This window comes from Grampus griseus (genome assembly GCF_964374135.1).
Source record: "Grampus griseus genome assembly, chromosome: 1".
In the NCBI taxonomy this organism is placed as follows: Eukaryota; Metazoa; Chordata; class Mammalia; order Artiodactyla; family Delphinidae; genus Grampus; species Grampus griseus.
Genome location: NC_139017.1, coordinates 5,653,772 through 5,674,741, shown reverse-complemented (window position 1 = coordinate 5,674,741; position 20,970 = coordinate 5,653,772). Strand labels below are relative to the sequence as shown.

Genomic DNA, 20,970 nt, shown 5'->3' with positions numbered 1-20,970 from the left:
TCGCCTGTGAAGCCATCTGGTCCTGGGTTTTTGTTTGTTGGAAGATTTTTCATCACAGTTTCAATTTCAGTGCTTGTGATTGGTCTGTTCTTATTTTCTATTTCTTCCTGATTCAGTCTTGGCAGGTTGTGCATTTCTAAGAATTTGTCCATTTCTTCCAGGTTGTCCATTTTATTCGCATAGAGTTGCTTGTAGTAATCTCTCATGATCTTTTGTATTTCTCCAGTGTCAGTTGTTATTTCTCCTTTTTCATTTCTAATTCTATTGATTTGAGTATTCTCCTTTTTTTTCTTGATGAGTCCGGCTAATGGTTTATCAATTTTGTTTATCTTCTCATAGAATCAGCTTTTAGTTTTACTGATCAGGGACAGTCTTGCTTTCTAATCAGACCAGGTGAAAATGATCTTAACTTAAGTTGATGAGTCACTCTGTAGAACTCAGTTAGACTGAAGATTTGATACATGATATTCATATTTCCTTCTACATGTTTATGCAGTATCCTTCAAGGTGTTTTGAGCACTAAATAACTGATGACTAAAAGAAAAAAAGGGAGGGAGGCACAGAGAGGAGAAGAAGAGGGAGGGAGGAGCGTCTGAATGTGCTAATACATAGAAAACTGGCTAAAATATTCATAAGATGTGGTCATTTTATTTCTAACAATTTTCAGTGCTAATGGAGGAGACATGAAAACTGTTCTCCCCCAGGAGGCATTTATTTTATTTATGTTTATCACTTGCTTTTTTTTTTTAAGTCTTTTATCTTGAGATGATATAAATTCACAGAAGGGCAAAGATGTTCAGAGATGTTCTGTGCACCCTTCACCCAGGCTCCCTCGATGTTAACATATGACATAACTATAGCACAATAGTAACACCAGAAAAATTGAAATTGGTGCAATTCAAAAAGCTTATTCAGATTTCACCAGTTGTAAATGCACTCACTGGTATGTGTGTGTTGTATGTGTAGCCCTGCAAAGCTTTATCACCCGTGTAGCTGCCTGTAACTACCACACAATCAAGATATTTAATTGTATCATCACAAGACTCCCTCCTGCCATCTGCTTAGAGTCTCTCCACCAACCGGCATCACTTATACCTCACTACCACTAATCTGCTCTCCATCCCTATAATCACATTATTTCATGAATGTTAAATACATGTAATCATGTCATATATATTCTTTTGAGGTTGGCTTTTTTTTCTTCAGCATAATTTCTTTGAGTTTCATCCAAGTTGTCGAATTTATAAATCAGTTTTCCTTTTTACTGCTGACTAGTATTCCATCGTATGGATGTACCACTGTTTATATAACTAGGGACTGGCTGCTGTGAATATCTGTGTACAAGTTTCTGTATGAAAATCTAAGACTGCCTTAGATTGAAATTGCTGGGTCATATGGTAAATCTATTTTCAGTTTTAAAAGGAACTACCAAACTATTTTCCAGTGCGGCTGTACCATTTTACATTTCCACCAGCAATGCAAGAGTGCTCCAGTTTTTCCACAACTATACCAGCATTTGATGGCAAGGATCACTTTTTTTTTTTTCCCATTCTGAGAGGTATGTAATGATAGCTCCTTGTGGTCTTAATATGCATTTCTCTAATGGCTAACAATATTGAACATCTTTTTATACACTTATCTGCCATCTGTATATATTCTTTGGTGAAATGTCTGTGCGTATCTTTATCTTTTGCTCATTTCCTAGCTGGATTGTTTTTGCTTCTTTTTCAATGCTGAGTTTTGAGAGTTCTCCATATATTCCAGAAACACGTCCTTTATTGAAATGTGGATTGCAAATATCTTCTCCCAGTTTGTAATTTGTCACTTCATCCTCCCGACAAAAGCTTTGAATTTTGATGAAGCACAATTTGGGCAGGGGGGCAGGGGGTTGTTTTTAGTGTTGGTCTGAGGACCATTTGCCTATTCTTGGTCCCAAAGATTTTCTCCCATGTCTTCTCCTAGAAATGTTAGTTTATGTTTTACGTGTAATTCCATGAACCATTTTGAGTTGTTTTGTGTTAAGTGTGAGACTTAGGTCCAGGTTCATTTTTTTAGCTACGGAGGTCCAATTGCTCCAGCAGTGTTTTTTGAAAAGGTTATTCTTCCTCCATTGAACTGCTTGTGCTCCTTTGTTAAAAATTAATTGGACGTATTTGTATGGGTGCACTTCTGGGTTCTCTATCCAGTTCTGTCCAGCTCTGTGCGTCCTTCCTCTAGGACCACAGCGTCTTGAATACTGTGCCTATACAGTAAGCCTTAACATTGAGAAGACCGATTATTTCCACATTATTATTCCTCCCACAAAACTGTTTTGGCTATTCTAGAGACTTTACCGTTCCATAAAAATTTTGGAATTCATCTATGTCTACAAAAAAACCTTGCTGAAATGATGATAGAAATTGTCTTAACCCAACAGATAAATTTAGGGAGAAATGACATCTTTACTATATTGAGTCTTCTGATCCATGAACGTGTAAACTGTTTCTTGAACCTCACTATTTCCAAATTCATTTTTTACAGGACACTGACACCTCTGTGAGGCACTAAGGTGGAGGTGTCATGTTTGAGTATTACATAATTAAGCCAGTGCTTTTGGTAATTTCTATTATCTACACCAATTTGATACTTTGACAAGCTTATCCCGGTCTGAATAACTTCCTTTATATACAAATTTTATCACAACATTTATCATAATTACAGCTGCTGAAATACATGTTAATCCCACTTGAGAGGGCTAGGGACTATATCATTCATCACTGTATCCACAGTCCTGACTTGAGTGCCTGCCACATCGTGAAGACTCAACAATGTTCACTGAATGAGTGAAACCATTCTTTAATCAATGAGGGAATATCTATATGTACTTATGTCAGATTTTTAAAGATCTGGGGTGTCTGAATCTTCAACACAAACTAGGAATGCTCTCCCCTAGGAAGCTCCTCTCTTTTGCTTTGTTTTGCCATACATCATACTTCTAATGATAACATATATAATACAGCATAAAACCATATACATAAATACACGTGTATGTGTACACACATCCACCTACATACACACTCTTACCAGGGCAAAAAATTACCCATTAAAATCTCAAAATGTAATGACACCGTTAGGCAATGTGCCTTTATCTCTAAGAAATAATTCGTTGACTGTAAAGAACTTCCCCAACAGAAATTTGAACCAGAAATTATATCCATTTTGCATATATCTTGTGTCACAGCCAGACTTAATCATCCAAATCTTCGCTAAAGCAAAGCTAACCTTTAGTACACGCAGAGGAGAAAGATCCAAAACTGGATTCCCAGCAGGTCACTTCGTGGTTTAAAATTATTCAGTAGTCTCCCTCCTCCATCAGCCAAAAAACTCTAAAAATTTGAGAGAGGCATGGAGTGCTTTCATGATCAGAAAGCTCCCTACCTTCACAATGTTATCTCCTGGCATTCTCCAGCCCCTGGCTCGCCAGTTCCTTATGTTCTCCATGCTCTCTCGTGGTTCTGCACCTTTGCACATTTTATTCCTTCTGCAGGTTCCTACCACACTGACCTGTTGGACTCACTCAAGCAACTGGTCCACTTCAGATCCTCCCCTGGTCCTTCCTTTCCTTGTGCTCTCACGACACCTGCAAGTTGATCACACCATGCTACATGGAACTCTTATTTACTTTCCCAGCTACTGTAAATGCCTTTATAGCATGGTTTCCTTTATAATAGTACCTGACAGGCAGGTACTTGAAATTTCTTGAGATAAAGAGAGAAAGAAATAGACTGACATTTCTAAGATAAAGAAAACTCGACTAAGTACACAAAATTGGGTAGCGATAGAATAGTACGGTAGAGTGGGCCTGGGTTTGAATCCCAGCTCTATCATAGTTACATGGTCCTGAGAAAATCATTTAGTTTTGCTGAGAATCAGTTATTAATAGTTTTGTTATCTAATCTGGAGAAAAGAGAAAATAATACCTAATTTTTATTTTATGAAATACAGCAGGGCTTCCCTGGTGGTGCAGTGGTTGAGAGTCCGCCTGCCGATGCAGGGGATGCAGGTTCGTGCCCCGGTGCGGGAAGATCCCACATGCTGCGGAGCGGCTGGGCCCGTGAGCCATGGCCGTTGACCCTGCGCGTCCGGAGCCTGTGCTCCGCTACGGGAGAGGTCACAACAGTGAGAGGCCCGCGAACCGCAAAAAAAAAAAACCAAAAACAAAAAAAAACACAACATCTATCCTGTAGCTTCTACTGGCCTAGATATAGTAACAGACACCAGATCCACACACACACACCCCAGAAACAACAAAAAGACTGACCACACACACACACACACACACAATTTCAAGGCAATGAACCTCAGGCAACAGAGGATGGTATTCCCGGAAAGATGAGAAACAAACGAGGTGAGCCCTACAGTTGCTTCGATTTACTGTAACTGCTTTGAGAAAGTTGCTCACAGACAGTAAGATCCAGATGGAGCCTGGCAGCCTCTGAACTGAGAAGACAGAGCTAAGTGTCTGGAAAAACCAAGGCAGCGAGAAATCACAGGATTCAGTACCAGAGAGGAGAGGGTTGCACAGAGAAAAAACTCTGGAGATAAGCAGACATTCTCAAGTACTCAGCTGACTGCTGATTATCACATGCATGCCAGGAAACTAAGGCTGGGAAAGAACCAGCAGTAACAGTGCCTGGCAAAGAACACAGGCTCAGGAACTGTACCCAGGCTTACACCAAATAGCCTGCAGAAACTCAGGATGCCCAGGGCTAGAGGACTCAAAGGGTCTTGCCTCAGTAGTGGGAAATAATAAACCTTAGTCTGAGCACTGCTCTGGGGCTGCCTGACAAATTTCAAAAGCAAGACCTGAAAGGATCAAACAGTTTCCAAATAACAACATTCCAAAATAAAGCTCGGAATATTTACAGAAATATAAAATATCTGTCTCAAAGGACAGAATTCACAATGTTTGGAATCCAATACAAAATCACTAGGAGGGCTTCCCTGGTGGCGCAGTGGTTGAGAGTCCGCCTGCCGATGCAGGGGACATGGGTTCGTGCCCCGGTCCGGGAGGATCCCACATGCCGCGGAGCGGCTGGGCCCGTGAGCCATGGCCGCTGAGCCTGCGCGTCCAGAGCCTGTGCTCCGCAACGGGAGAGGCCACAACAGTGAGAGGCCCGCGTACCGCAAAAAAAATGCAAAGAAACCAGAAAATACAATCCTTTGAAGTTCAAGTTCTTTGTTTCCTTCTCACATGTGCTATTTTACAGTTTGTGGATACTTTTCTCACTAGGAAAAAAGGACAACAAACCATGAGAAATGTAATCTGCACTGCTTTCAGGATGTTGCAAGATTTTACTTAATGCTATATATTACTTATTTGCTGTCCTAGATCACTGATGGAAGAGAACAGAGCTCAAGGCACAGAGATTGATATTAGAAAAAGTTTTCATTTGTAAGCAAAATTTAGAAATGAGTAGTCATTACAGACTCCATCATTAGCAGAAAAACGAGTCAACTGAAACTGCTCCAGAATTGACACAGATGTTAGATAACACAGAAGGACAAGAAGCACCTTTGTACCTGGAAAGACCAAGTTATTGGGAAGTGGGAACCTTGGGAGTAGAGGAAGGGCTGGTGAGAAAACAGAGTGGATAAAAGGTCTATTAGTACCAACATCCCCTGTTCCATCACACACAATTAGGCAAATATCATTCCCTGACTCCCAGAACACCGGACGATGAAAGAGGTTACACCAGGGTGGACCAGGGTAGACCAGGGAGAACAGAAAGTGGGGAGGGAGGTGGCACTGTCCAAGACAGGGGGCTTATGCTAAAGGCTGCTATTGTAAGTTAATGTAAAAATGACTTCTTTTCCAAGATTTAGGGGATTCAAATCTGGACAAACTAGCCCAAGAGGTAAGAACTACAGATGGGGGCAGGGGGTGGGGGCGGGGGAAGGGGAAAATGACAAAGAAACAGTCAGCTCCTCTTCGTATCATCCCCAGTAAAGTCCACAGGCAACAAATCCCATCCATTCATAGAGCTTCCAGTTAATTTTTGGTCATTCACTACTAAATTAATGAAATGTAATAATAAAAAGACCTGCACCGAGGTACATCATCATGAACTATCAGAAGAATGGAGATGAAAGTTTTCAATACCTAGAAGCGAGTCACTCAAATGATCATGGGGTTCTCAGCAGCAGCACAGGAAAATAACAGACAGTGGAACAGTTCCTTCCAAATTCTAAAAGGAAATAATTTTCCAAAATAAATTTTGTATTTAGTCACATGTAATGGTAGAATAGCAATATTTTTAGACATGTCCCAGCTCAAAAATCTTTCCTTTTAAAAACCCTTTCTCAGGAAGCTTCTGGAAGATGTATTCCACCAACAGAAAGGAGTAAACAAACTTAGAAAATAGGAGACTCCAATATGAGAAAATGAGGACAATCCCCAAGATGATGGAGTAATGATGAACTGAGGTCCCAGATCAACAGAGAGAAAAGAAGCCGAAAGAGTTGAGTCCAGAATGAAGCATGAAGATGGTTCAGTGGGAGGGCAAGGGGTACCTGAGTAGCTCCACAGAGAACAAGTGAGGATTTGAGGCTGTTTCTGACCTTAGCACAACCTGAACCATCCTGACTGATACAATCCCTGATGTGTCTGACCACACTGAGAAAGCCTTTATATATAGTTCTGTTAGAGTATTGCGGGAAAGCTAGGCAAACAAACCAACAAACCCAAAAAATGAAACTGATTAAATTCCTAAAGAGCAAAAAATCTGAATAAGAAAAAGTTAATCATAATACATTACTACATTACTCAGCTCTGAGCAATATTTCAGTAGTCGTAAAATATACATCCTTGGCATCCCCTAAGCAAGCAGGACTATAGTGGGGAGATGGGGAACGGAAGGTGTGTGTGGTGGTGGTGTAATCGGACTTCTAACTCCTCATCTTCTACAGAAGGAAGTCAACAAATACTGCCAGAGACTAAAAAACTAAGAAATATACTACAGTGAGTTAAAAACTCTATAGAAGAAACAGGTAAAAGACTGAAAAGTGTTTCTGTCTGAAAGGTAAACCATGTTGTTTTAACATGTTGATAACATGTTGGCAGGAGCCAAATGTTTGGTTTTAATAAATTTATTTATTTATTTATGGCTGCGTTGGGCCTTTGTTGCTTCCCGCGGGCTTTCTCTAGTTGCGGCCAGTGGGGGCTACTCTTCATTGTGGTGCGCAGGTTCTAGGCGCGCGGGCTTCTCATTGTGGTGGCGTCTCTTGCTGCGGACAGAGCATGGGTTCTGGGTGCGCAGGCTCAGTAGTTGTGGCTCGTGGGCTCTAGAACGCAGGCTCAGTAGCTGTGGCGCACGGGCTTAGTTGCTCCGTGGCATGTGGGATCTTCCTGGACCAGGACTCGAACCCGTGTGCCCTGCATTGGCAAGCGGATTCTTAACCACTGCGCCACCAGGGAAGTCCCGGGCCAACTGTTTCTGTTGGTCTTGTTTTCTTATTCTAAGCCTTAGGATAACTGCTGACTTTTTGAACAATGTACATGTATTTTGATAAAAACACTTTTTCAAAACCAGGTCATTTATTCTCAAGGAATTACAGCAACTACAGCTATTTACAAAACAAGCAAGATTTTACAACAAATTAAACTTTAAACATCAGTCTATATGGAATACAATCTTTTTAGCATTTAGCTTTTAGCTATTAATATCACAAAGGCTTAGTATAAGATCACATAAATGGGGCTTCCCTGGTGGCGCAGTGGTTGAGAGTCTGCCTGACGATGCAGGGGGCACGGGTTCGTGCCCCAGTCCAGGAAGATCCCACATGCTGCGGAGCAGCTGGGCCCATGAGCCATGGCTGCTGAGCCTGCGCGTCCGGAGCCTGTGCTCCACAACGGGAGAGGCCACAACAGTGAGAGGCCCGCGTACCGAAAAAAAAAAAAAAGATCACATAAATGCTAATCTGTGGCAAGAAAATATAGATTAGGTTGCAGTGCTTCACTTTTTTATATAATAGAAAAATTGTTTTTACATATTTAGGGAGTGGGAAGCAGGAGATATTTTTCCTAAGTATTTCATTTTTGTAACTTCCCAAATCCATATGCTCACAAAGGCACTACATTCTTTTATCTATTTATTACTTTAAATTTGTATGTTACCTTAAACTTTTAAAAATGTGAGGGAGGAAATCTGGTGGGAAAACGCAAGGAAAAGGCACATCACCCTATCTGACATTTTAAGCTCTCTCTTTAGACTCAATATGGTAAGAAATAAATTATAACTTCTGATAATGTATAATTATTGTCATGGGTTAAAAATGCAAGGTCTTACACCCCAATGTTCATAGCAGCACTATATACAATAGCCAAGACAGAAACAACCCAAGTGACCATCAACAGACAACTGGTTTAAGAAGATGTGGCATATATACAATGGAATATTATTGAGTCATAAAAAGGAACAAAATAATGCTATTTGCAGCTACATGAATGGACCTAGAGATTGCCATACTGAGTGAAGTAAGTCAGACAAGGAGAGACAAATATTACATGATATCACTTATATGTGGAATCTAAAAAAGAATACAAATGAATCTATTTACAAAACAGAAACAGACTCACAGACATAGAAAACAAATTTATGGTTACCAAAGGGGAGAGGGAGAGAGGCAGAGACACATTAGGAGTATGGGATTAACAGACACTACTATAACATAAAATAGGTAAGTAACAAGGATCTACAATATAGTACAGGGAGCTACATTCAATATTTTGTAATGACCTGAAAATTATAACTAAGTCACTTTAATGTACACCTGAAACTAGCACAAAATTGTAAATCAACTATACTTCACTTTAATAAAAACCACCACCAACAACAAAAATGCAATCGCTAATGTGGGCACCTTCGGTATTAAACAAAAAGAGTTCCTTTCCTTTTTATGCAAACAGGCAAAGTGAATTTGCAAAAGTGAAGCTGAGATTTGAGAGGATTTGGGGAATTAGGTAGAAGGACAGAGGGCAAATTGTGCAAGCTGCCTTACCAAAAAAGGTTTAGTTAGAATTTCATGCTCCTGGTTTGGGCAACTGGTTGTGTGTTGCTACCATTCCCCTAAAACAAAATACCAGAGAAGAGATAGTTGTAAAGAGATAAAATTAATTTTGTACATTCTACACTGAGGCATTTCTTGAACGTCAGCTATGCAAAGACGCTCAGTGGGAAAAGGTAAATATAATTTTAGGTATATATAAATTTACATAGAGGAGCAAGACAAATATAGAGATTTGGAAATCATCAATACATCATTACAGTTACTAAAATTTGAGTGAAATGGACTAGAAAGAGGTAAGAAGTGAAGAGAGCAAAACACGAAGAAAGGGCCCTTGGTAAACCATAATTTTTAGGAGTAAGTAAAAGAAAGGAAAACCTATAAAGGAGAACTAAGAAGGAACATACAGGACATAAACTAAAGGAGAATGATGTTGTAGAAATCAAGAGAAGGAGGTTTTGGGAATTCCCTGGTGGTCCAGTGGTTAGGATACTGTGCTTTCACTGCCAGGGCCCAGGTTCAATCCCTGGTCAGGGAACTAAGATCCCACAAGTCGCGGCGTGGTGCTGCCCCCAAAAAAAAATTTAAAAAAAAAAAGAGAGAGAGAGAGAGCGAAAGAGGTATCAAGAAAGAAGAAGAGGAGAATCAGAGAAAACTGTTCATTGGATCTGGCATAATAAAGATGATCAGAAACTCTAACAGAAGTGTCAGTGGAGCAGTAAGACAACAAGAAGTACAGGAAGTGGAGGGTAAATAAGAGGCAGAAAAGAAAACCAGAGGCTAGAAATGAATGGCGAGAATCCTGGAAGTAAAGTGGAAAGGGACTGAAGCTCTTGCTGACAGGTGAAAGTGAATCAGTTTGGTGCCAGTGAAGACATGAGGGCTGCAAGGTCAAGAAGTCATACAGTGGGAGGTTGCAGGGTATGTTCTCAGAAGTAAAGCAATTCTGGTCACAGGAGGGTCCAGCCTTATAAGAGGATGCTGAAGAAAGCTGGACGTGAAAGTCATCAAAATAAAGGAACCATAGAGGCAAGGTCCAGAAAGGGTCGTTCACTAAGGTAAGGAACCTGAAAAGGGGAATAGCAGAATCTGGGATGAGAAGAAAATATGGAAGCTGTACCCATACCCTCCATGACTATGAAAGAACCACTAAAAAGTTGGGAGAACACAGCGACAAGGAAAAAACAAAGGTCATAATAAAAAAAATGCACCTCAAAGATATGGAGATGTAACGGTCTATAATTTATAAGGTCAGCAACACACCCCCAGACCTGTGGTATGTGGAGAACAGCGTGAAAATGGGCAGTTTTCATGGAAAAGATGTTCACATTACAGCTTGGTTCCTATTAAAATAAGCAGATGCAGTGGACTCTCTTCCCTGGTGGCACAGTGGTTAAGAATCCGCCTGCCAATGCAAGGGGACACAGGTTCGAGCCCTGGTCTGGGAAGATCCCACATGCCGGGAAGCAAGTAAGCCTGTACACCACAGCTACTGAGCCCGTGCTCTAGAGCCCGCAAGTCACAACTACTGAGCCCACGTGCCACAACTACTGAAGCCCGCGAGCCTAAAGCCCGTGCTCTGCAACAAGAGAAGCCATCGCAATGAGAAGCCTGCGCACCGCAATGAAGCAGCCCCCACTTGCTGCAACTAGAGAAAGCCCGCATGCAACAACGAAGACCCAACGCAGCCAATAAATAAATAAATTTATTTTTTTAGAAAAAGATTTAAAATAAGCAGATGCAGCATCATGGATGGACCTAGATATTGAGTGAAGTAAGACACAAAAAGACAAATATCATATGATATCGATTATATGTAGAATCTAAAACAAAGGGTACAAATGAATTACTTACAAAACAGAAGTAGAGTCACGGATGTAGAAAACAAACTTATGGTTACCAGGGGATAAGAGGGGGGAGGGGTAAACTGGGAGACTGGGATTGACATATACACACTACTATATATAAAATGGATAACTAATAAGAAGCTGCTGTATAGCACAGGAAACTCTTCTCAATACTCTGTAATGGCCTATTTGGGAAATCTAAAAAAGAGTGGATATATGTATACGTATAACTGATTCACTTTGCTGTACATGGGAAACTAACAAAACGTTGTAAATCAACTGCACTCCAATAAAAATTTTAAAAAATAAAATAAAATAAGCAGATGCAGTGGACTCTCTTTGAAAAGTACTGAGTGTGTAAGAAAATGTATTTATGATGGTGCAGGAATTCCAGAAGATTCCAAAGAAAGTAGGGTTAGCAGAGAGGACAGTGTCTGCACAGTTAAGTCAGCAGAGTGTGGGGATAAGACAAAGAGAATACAGATGAATGAACATATTCCCAGGAAAGGATATCACCAAACATTGCCGTGACTAGAAATATTGTTGTCAAAAGGAAAATCCTGCCTTTTTTCCCTAACTGAATTTTTTGTTAATAGTAAATTGATAGGCTTTGCTAGAATAGGAACCTTGGGACTTAGGGTGAAATTACTTGGCTTCAAGATTCTATAATGGAATTCTGCTTAAGTTTCTAGGAAGACAAGTGGAGAGAAATATACAGCCAGAGGAAAATAGTCAAGACAGCTACTAAAATAAAAATTGAGAAAAAAAAATTTTTAACCAGTAAGTAGTACAGTTTACAATTTCTTCCACTATATCTCACCATAACAAACTATATAGTTTTCACAGGTCCTTCCCTTGATCTCTTAACTGCAGTATTTAATAAGTGCTCATGGAAGAACAAAAGTCTCGTCGTCTGTGACTAATGAAAGAAAGAATTCCTCACCTTGGAGCTTGACTCTCCAAAGCACAATCACCATATTTTGTTAAAATAGACTCAAAACCTAGGAAACAAAAAACAGCAATAAACTTTCACTATCAAGATTCAACTTTTTTCAAAGCTACTTTATCTCACTCCCAAAGGCAGTAAGATTACTACCCTCATTTTATAGTTGAGGACTCTAAGACTACAGAGATTAAATAATTGCCCAAGACCACACAGTTACTAAGTACTATTTCAAGACTGAGTGGCTTTTTTGTTCTTTTCTTGGCCATGCCACGAGGCATGCGGGATCTTAGATCCCCAACCAGGGATTGAACCAGGGCCACTGGCAGTGGAAGCATGGAGTCCTAACCACTGGACCGCCAGGGAATTCCCAAGAGTGAGTGGCTTTTGAATATCTCAGCTTTTATAGTTCAATGTGAATGTGAATTAAATAGTATTTGAATGGGGATGAAATATGCAGGAAAACAAAAAACAGGAAAAAAAATAAAACATTTAAAACAAAAAGCTGCTGCCCTATTGTCTTGGGAGTAGTATGCCATAAATGTGATGATTTACTTGAAATAATAAAAACCTGACTATTATTCATTTACCTCATTAGCTTTTCCTAGCAGTCAAGGTCTATGTGTGATTTGTTCATCTTTTTCCTTTCTTTTTGTTGCTACCAGCACAGGGCAAAATAGAGATTTTACTAGCAAGCAAAAGCATTATCTTACTGTAAGCATTTTGAAATTTCATAAAAGCAGTAGCTTTTATTGTTATTGCTAAAACATGCACTGACGTGTCAATTTCCTTGCTTTTTCTTCTTTGCTTTTGTTTTGCCAATGATATGCATGTATAATGATATAAGGAAAATACATAAGGAAAGTAAATATATATGATGAGACAAGGATGATACCCAAGGAATGTAGAAAAGACTAATATAGCACTCCCTAGGCAACCATGTTATAAACTTCTTTTTTACAATGATCTAAAATCTGCATAGTTATGGGCACCAATTAATAATTACTGTATCTAGAAACTGAAACATATTTCTAGAGTACAGTATGGAAATACACGTTAAAAGCTTTAAAATTGACATGGTAATACCACATTTAGGAATTTATTTTAGGAAAATCATCAGCAAGGCCTTAGAAATGCTTACAAATATTTAGAGACAAGAATGTGAAATAGCATGAAAGCAACCTACAGCCTAATAACAATATGAATTAGATAAATATGATCACTCATATCATGGAATATTACACAATCATAAATAATCTCATTTCAGGAATCTACTTAAAGATACACTTCACTTAACAGATTTAATTAGATCTACTTAACAATATGTTAAGTGAAAATAGCAGTTGACAAAACTGTTTCTTTGAGAGGACAGACAGCAGAAGTAAGAAGAACTACAATCCTGCAGCCTGTGGAACAAAAACCACATTCACAGAAAGACAGACAAGATGAAAAGGCAGGGGCTATGTACCAGATGAAGGAACAAGATAAAACCCCAGAAAAAAAAACTAAATGAAGTGGAGATAGGCAACCTTCAAGAAAAGGAATGCAGAATAATGATAGTGAAGATGATCCAGGACCTCAGAAAAAGAATGGAGGCAAAGATCGAAAAGATGCAAGAAATGTTTAATAAAGACCTAGAAGAATTAAAGAACAAACAGAGATGAACAATACAAAAACAGAGATGAACAATACAATATCTGAAATGAAAAATACACTAGAAAAATCAATAGCAGAATAACTGAGGCAGAAGAACGGATAAGTGATGTGGAAGACAGAATGGTGGAATTCACTGCTGCGGAACAGAATAAAGAAAAAAGAATGAAAAGAAAAGAAGACAGGCTAAGAGACCTCTGGGAAAACATTAAATGCAACAACATTTGCATTATAGGGGTCACAGAAGGAGAAGAGAGGGAGAAAGGAACGAAGAAAATATTTGAAGAGATAATAGTCGAAAACTTCCCTAACATGGGAAGGGAAATAGCCACCCAAGTCCAGGAAGTGCAGAGTCCCAGGCAGGATAAACCCAAGGAGAAACACGCCAAGACACATAGTAATCAAATTGACAAAAAATAAGGACAAAGAAAACTTATTGAAAGCAACAAGGAAAAAACAACAAATAATATAGAAGGGAACTCCCATAAGGTTAACAGCTGATTTCTCAGCAGAAACTCTAAAGCCAGAAGGGAGTGGCATGATATATTTAAAGTGATGAAAGGGAAAAACCTACAACCAATATTACTCTACCCAGCAAGGGTCTCATTCAGATTTGACGGAGAAACCAAACGCTCTACAGACAAGCAAAAGCTAAGAGAATTCAGCACCACCAAACCACTCTACAACAAATGCTAAAGGGACTTCTCTAAGTGGGAAACACAAGAGAAGAAAAGGACCTACAAAAACAAACCCAAAACAATTAAGAAAATGGTAATAGGAACATACGTATCAATAATTACCTTAAATATGAATGGATTAAATGCTCCAACCAAAAGACACAGGCTTGCTGAATGGATACAAAAACAAGACCCATCTATATGCTGTCTACAAGAGACCCACTTCACACCTAGGGACACATACAGACTGAAAGTGAAGGGATGGAAGAAGATATTCCATGTAAATGGAAATCAAAAGAAAGCTGGAGTAGCAATACTCATATCAGATAAAATAGACTTTAAAATAAAGAATGTTACAAGAGACAAGGAAGGACACTACATAATGAAAATGAATCAATTCAAGAAGAAGATATAACAATTATAAATATATATGCACCCAACATAGGAGCACATCAATACATAAGGCAACTGCTAACAGCTATAAAAGTGGAAATCGACAGTAACACACTAATAGTGGGGGAATTTAACACCTCACTTACACCAATGGACAGATCACCCAAACAGAAAATTACTAAGGAAACACAAGCTTTAAATGACACAACAGACTAGATAGATTTAATTGATATTTATAGGACATTCCATCCAAAAACAGCAGATTACACTTTCTTCTCAAGTGCGCACGGAACATTCTCCAGGATAGATCACATCGTGGGACACAAATCAAGCCTCAGTGAATTTAAGAAAATTGAAATCATATCAAGCATCTTTTCTGATCACAACTCAATGAGATTAAAAATCAATTACAGGAAAAAAAACATAAAAACACAAACACATGGAGGCTAAACAATACGTTACGAAATAACCAAGAGAACACTGAAGAAATCAAAGAGCATATCAAAGAATACCTAGAGACAAATGACAATGAAAACACGATGATCCAAAACCTATGGGATGCAGCAAAAGCAGTTCTAAGAAGGAAGTTTATAGCTATACAAGTCTACCTCAAGAAACAAGAAAAATCTCAAATAAAGAACCTAAACTTACACCTAAAGGAACTAGAGAAAGAAGAACAAACAAAACCCAAAGTTAGCAGAAGGAAAGAAATCATAAAGATCAGAGCAGAAATAAATGAAATAGAAACAAAGAAAACAATAGCACAGATCAATAAAACTAAAAGCTGGTTCTTTGAGAAGATAAACAAAATTGATAAACCATTAGCCGGACTCATCAAGAAAAAGAGGGAGAGGACTCAAATCAATAAAATTAGAAATGAAAAAGGAGAAGTTAAATCAGACAGCACAGAAATACAAAGCATCCTAAGAGACTACTACAAGCAACTCTATGTCAATAAAATGGACAACCTGGAAGAAATGGACAAATTCTTAGAAAGGTATAACCTTCCAAGACTGAACCAGGAAGAAATAGAAAATATGAACAGACCAATCACAAGTAATGAAATTGAAACTGTGATTAAAAATCTTCCAACAAACAAAAGTCCAGGACCAGATGGCTTCACAGGTGAATTCTACCAAACATTTAAAGAAGAGCTAACACCCATCCTTCTCAAACTCTTCCAAAATGTTGCAGGGGAAGGAAAACTCCCAAACTCATTCTATGAGGCCACCATCACCCTGATACCAAAAGCAGACAAAGATACTACAAAAAACAGAAAATTACAGCCCAATATCACTGATGAATATAGATGCGAAATTCCTCAACAAAAGACTAGCAAGCAGAATCCAACAACACATCAAAAGGATCATACACCATGATCAAGTGGGATTTACCCCAGGGATGCAAGGATTCTTCAATATACGCAAAACAATGTGATACACCGTATTAACAAATTAAAGAATAAAAACCATATGGTCATCTTAATAGATGCAGAAAAAGCTTTTGACAAAATTCAACACCGATTTATGATGAAAACTCTCCAGAAAGTGGAATAGAGGGAACATTCTTCAACATAATAAAGCCCATATACAACAAACCCACAGCAAACATCATTCTCAATGGTGAATAACTGAAAGCATTTCCTCTAAGATCAGGAACAAGACAAGGATGTCCACTCTCACCACTATTGTTCAAAATAGTTTTGGAAGTCCTAGCCATGACAATCAGAGAAGAAAAAGAAATAAAAGGAATATAAATTGGAAAAGAAGAAGTAAAACTGTCACTCTTTGCAAATGATATGATACTATACATAGAGCATCCTAAAGATGCTACCAGAAAACTACTAGAGCTAATAAATGAATTTGGTAAAGCTGCAGGATACAAAATTAATGCACAGAAATCCCTTGCATTCCTGTATACTAATGATGAAAAATCTGAGAGAGAAATTAAGGAAATGCTCCCATATACCATTGCAACAAAATAATAAAATACCTAGGAATAAATCTTCCTAAGGAGACAAAAGACCTGTCTGCAGAGAACTATAAGACACTGATGAAAGAAATTAATGATGATACCAACAGATGGAGAGACATACCATGTTCTTCGACTGGAAGAATCAATATTGTGAAAATGACTATAGTACCCAAAGCAATCTACAGATTCAATGCACTCCCTATCAAATTAACAGTGGCATTTTTTACAGAACCAGAACAAAAAAATCTTAAAATTTGTATGGAGACACAAAAGATCCTGGATAGCCGAAGCAGTTTTAAGGAAAAAAACAGAGCTGGATGAATCAGACTCCCTGACTTCAGAGTATACTATAAAGCTACAGTAATCAAGACAATATGGTACTGGCACAAAAAGAGAAATATAGATAAATGAAACAGGATAGAAAGCCCAGAGATAAACCCATGCACCTATGGTCAACTAATCTATGACAAAGGAGGCAAGTATATACAATGGAGACAAGACACTCTATTCAATAAGTGGTGCTGGGAAAACTGGACAGCTACATGTAAAAGAATGAAATTAGAACACCATACACAAAAATAAACTCAAAATGAGTTAAAGACCTAAATGTAAGGCCAGAAACTATCAAACTCTTAGAGGACAACATACGCAGAACACTTTATGACATAAATCACAGCAAGATCCTTTTTGACCCACCTCCTAGAGAAATGGAAATAAAACAAAAATAAACAAATGGGACCTAATGAAACTTCAAAGCTTTTGCACAGCAAAGGAAACCATAAACAAGACTAAAAGACAACCCTCAGAATGTGCGAAAATATTTGCAAATGAAGCAACTGACAAAGGATTAATCTCCAAAATTTACAAGCAGCTCATTCAGCTCAATATCAAAAAAACAAACAACCGAATCCAAAAATGGGCAGAAGATCTAAATAGACATTTCTCCAAAGAAGATATACAGACTGCCAACAACCAAGTGAAAGAATGCTCAACATCACTAATCATTAGAGAAATGCAAATCAAAACTACAATGAGATATCACCTCACACCGGTCAGAACGGCCATCATCAAAAAATCTAGAAACAATAAATGCTGGAGAGGGTGTGGAGAAAAGGGAACCCTCTTGCACTGCTGGTTGGAATGTAAATTGATACAGCCACTATGGAGAACAGTATGGAAGTTCCTTAAAAAACTAAAAATAGAACTACCATACGACCCAGCAATCCCACTACTGGGCATACACCCTGCCCAGGGAGATCAGCTCGGTGCTCTGTGACCACCTAGAGGTGTGGGATAGGGAGGGTGGGAGGGAGGGAGATGCAAGAGGGAAGAGATATGGGGACATATGTATATGTATAACCGATTCACTTTGTTATAAAGCAGAAACTGACACGCCATTGTAAAGCAATTATACTCCAATAAAGATGTTAAAAAAAAAAAAAAGATTGAAATTAGAACACTCCCTAACACCATACACAAAAATAAACTCAAAATGGGTTAGAGACCTGAATGTAAGACTGAACACTATAAAACTCTTAGAGGAAAACATAGGAAGAACACTCTTTGACATAAATCACAGCAAGATCTTTTTTGATCCACCTCCCAGAGTGATGGAAATTAAAACAAAAATAAACAAATGGGACCTAATGAAACTTAAGAGCTTTTGCAAAGCAAAGGAAACTACAAACAAGACGAAAAGACAACCCTCAGAATGGGAGAAAATATTTGCAAACGAATCAGTGGACAAAGAATTAATCTCCAAAATACATAAACAGCTCATGCAGCTCAATATCAAGAAAACAAACAACCCAATCCAAAAATGGTCCAAAGACCTAAATAGACATTTCTCCAAAGAAGATATACAGATGGCTAAGAAGCACATGAAAAGCCGCTCAGCATCATTAATTATTAAAGAAATGCAAATCAAAACTACAATGAGGTATCACCTTACACCAGTTAGAATGGGCATCATCAGAAAATCTACAAACAACAAATGCTGGAGAGGGTATGGAGAAAAGGGAAACTCCTTGCACTGTTGGTGTGAATGTAAACTGATACAGCCACTATGCAGAACAATATGGAGGTTCCTTAAAAAAATAAAACTAGAATTACCATATGACCCAGCAATCGCACTACTGGGCATATACCCAGAGAAAACCGTAATTCATAAAGGCACATGCACCCCAAAGTTCATTGCAGCACTGTTTACAACAGCCAGTTCATGGAAGCAACCTAAATGCCCATCAACAGATGAATGGATAAAGAAGTGGTACATATATACAATGGAATATTACTCAGCCATAAAAAGGAACGAAATTGGGTCACTGTAGAGATGTGATGGATCTAGAGACTGTCATACAGAGTGAAGTAAGTCAGAAAGAGAAAAACAAATATCATATATTAACGCATCTATGTGGAACCTAGAAAAATGGTATAGATGAACCACTTTGCAGGACAGAAATAGAGACTAATGTAGATGTAGAGAACTAATGTATGGACACCAAGGGGGGAAAGTGGCGGGGTAGGGGTGGTGGTGTGATGAATTGGGAGGTTGGGATAGACATATATACACTAATACGTATAAAAGGGATAACTAATAAGAACCTGCTGTATAAAAAATAAATTAAAAAAACAAAAAAAAACCTATCTTCTGGGGTAAAACTCCATTCATGTAAACAACATCCATTAAAGTCACTACAAATAAAATAAACAATATGTATACATAGATATGCAAATAGTCATTTTATGTATTCTTTGAACAATTTTACACATTAAAATGTACCAACTATATTAAAAAATGTTATAAAAAATACTATTTAGCATAGTATTTGTAGTCCAGAAATTACTGGGACTAAAGACCAAAGTTTGATTTTTTAAATAAAAGAATAAAATTATTTGAATGATCTATTATCAACTGAGTTTTCTAATAAGTTTAAACATAATAGTTTGCCTCATTTTTCTGTTCTAAAACTAAAACTAGTTATCACTGGGGTGTCTACACAATCCAAAGACAACCTCTCTGAAAACAGCCACACCTTCTCAATCTAAGAAGTTGCCCCTCCCTTATAAAAGTATGAATAGGTATGTTTGTGACATTTATTATATTCATTGACACATTATATTTCGCTATCACTGCATATCCCTGATATTCTTGGATCTCTATGGGTGTTTTGAAAATATCTAACTTTCCCTTTTATTCATTGTGTCAGTTATTGAATCGATAGCGTATCATATTCATGTCATTTCATTAAAAGAAGGCTTTAGGCATATAAATAGTTAAATCAATTTTTACTAAGCATTATCTAGGATGTGCTCCTACAAACCTTCTAAAAGACATTTTTTAAATAAAAGAAATGGCTTTCCTCTGGCTTTCCTCATTCCTATACCAGAGAAAACATTTTTGTAGCCACTGTTGTTTTAAAAACAGCATGGCCCGCTAGACTTTGGGAAATCACCAAAATGTTAAAGAAGATATTAAAAGGAATAAGGCTAAGTGCACTACTACTTTTCAAGCATTACCTGATCAGTTATGGTCCCTCCTTCTCATAATTCATCTTAAATATGCCAGATCAGCAAAATTATAAAAGGAACTATATAAAAATTCCACACCTGTCATACGTGATCAAGAGATGCCTGCTACTGCCAGACCCCAGATTTATTAATGAGCAGAACATATTATAATTGTCAGATGACTTGTTACAAGAAAGAGATAAAGTGCTGTAGTCACTGGGATGCAGGCCAGGTTTTAGAAGATGTCCCTGTCCCCCTCCTCCCCCCATCTCCTTGCTGTAGACCTGAAATGAACTAAGGCCGGGAACTCCTCATCATGTCAAGGCTAAGCCAGGCCACTCAGGCCCTCAGGAAGCCCGAGGTCAGCGGCATGATCCGGACCATCGGCCCGGGCCCCCGCCAGGCCCCGTCCTGGGTCAGCAAGGCATTTCTGTCAACCAGTTCTGTAAGGAGTTCAACGAGAAGACCAAGGACATCAAAGAAGGCGTTTCTCTGCCTACCAAGATTTTTGTGAAGCCTGACAGGGCATTTGAAATCAAAACTGGCCAACCCACTGTTTCCTACTTCCTGAAGGCAGCTTCTGGGATTGAGAAGGGGGCCCCACACACAGAGAAAGAAGTGGCAGGCCTGGTGCCACTGAAGCACGTGTAGGAGATCGCCGGCGTCAAAGCTCAGGATAACACCTTTGCCCTGCAGGACGTGCCCCATCCTCTGTTGTCCACTCCGTCATTGGATCTGCCGGTTCCCTGGGCATTTATGTGGTGAAGGACCTCCGTTCTGAAGAGCTGGCAGCTTTCCAGAAGGAGCGAGCCCTGTTCCTGGCTGCTCAGAAAGAGGCAGATTTGGCAGCCCAGGCAGAAGCTGTCAAGAAGTGACCCCTGTCCCCCACCCTCCAGGATTTTGAAGGGGGCCAGTTGGGAAGGCGGGG

The 20,970-nt window shown here is 38.7% G+C and overlaps 1 protein-coding gene and 1 pseudogene across 3 annotated transcripts in view; one reads left to right on the top strand and one right to left on the bottom strand.

Moving 5' to 3' along the window:
- KCNT2 (potassium sodium-activated channel subfamily T member 2) overlaps positions 1-20,970 on the bottom strand; it is a 369,346-nt gene that overhangs the window by 330,522 nt on the left and 17,854 nt on the right. The window lies entirely within an intron of this gene.
- LOC309822702 (large ribosomal subunit protein uL11m-like) lies at positions 20,359-20,917 on the top strand (annotated as a pseudogene). Its single transcript has one exon. The product of its transcript is annotated as a large ribosomal subunit protein uL11m-like (transcript).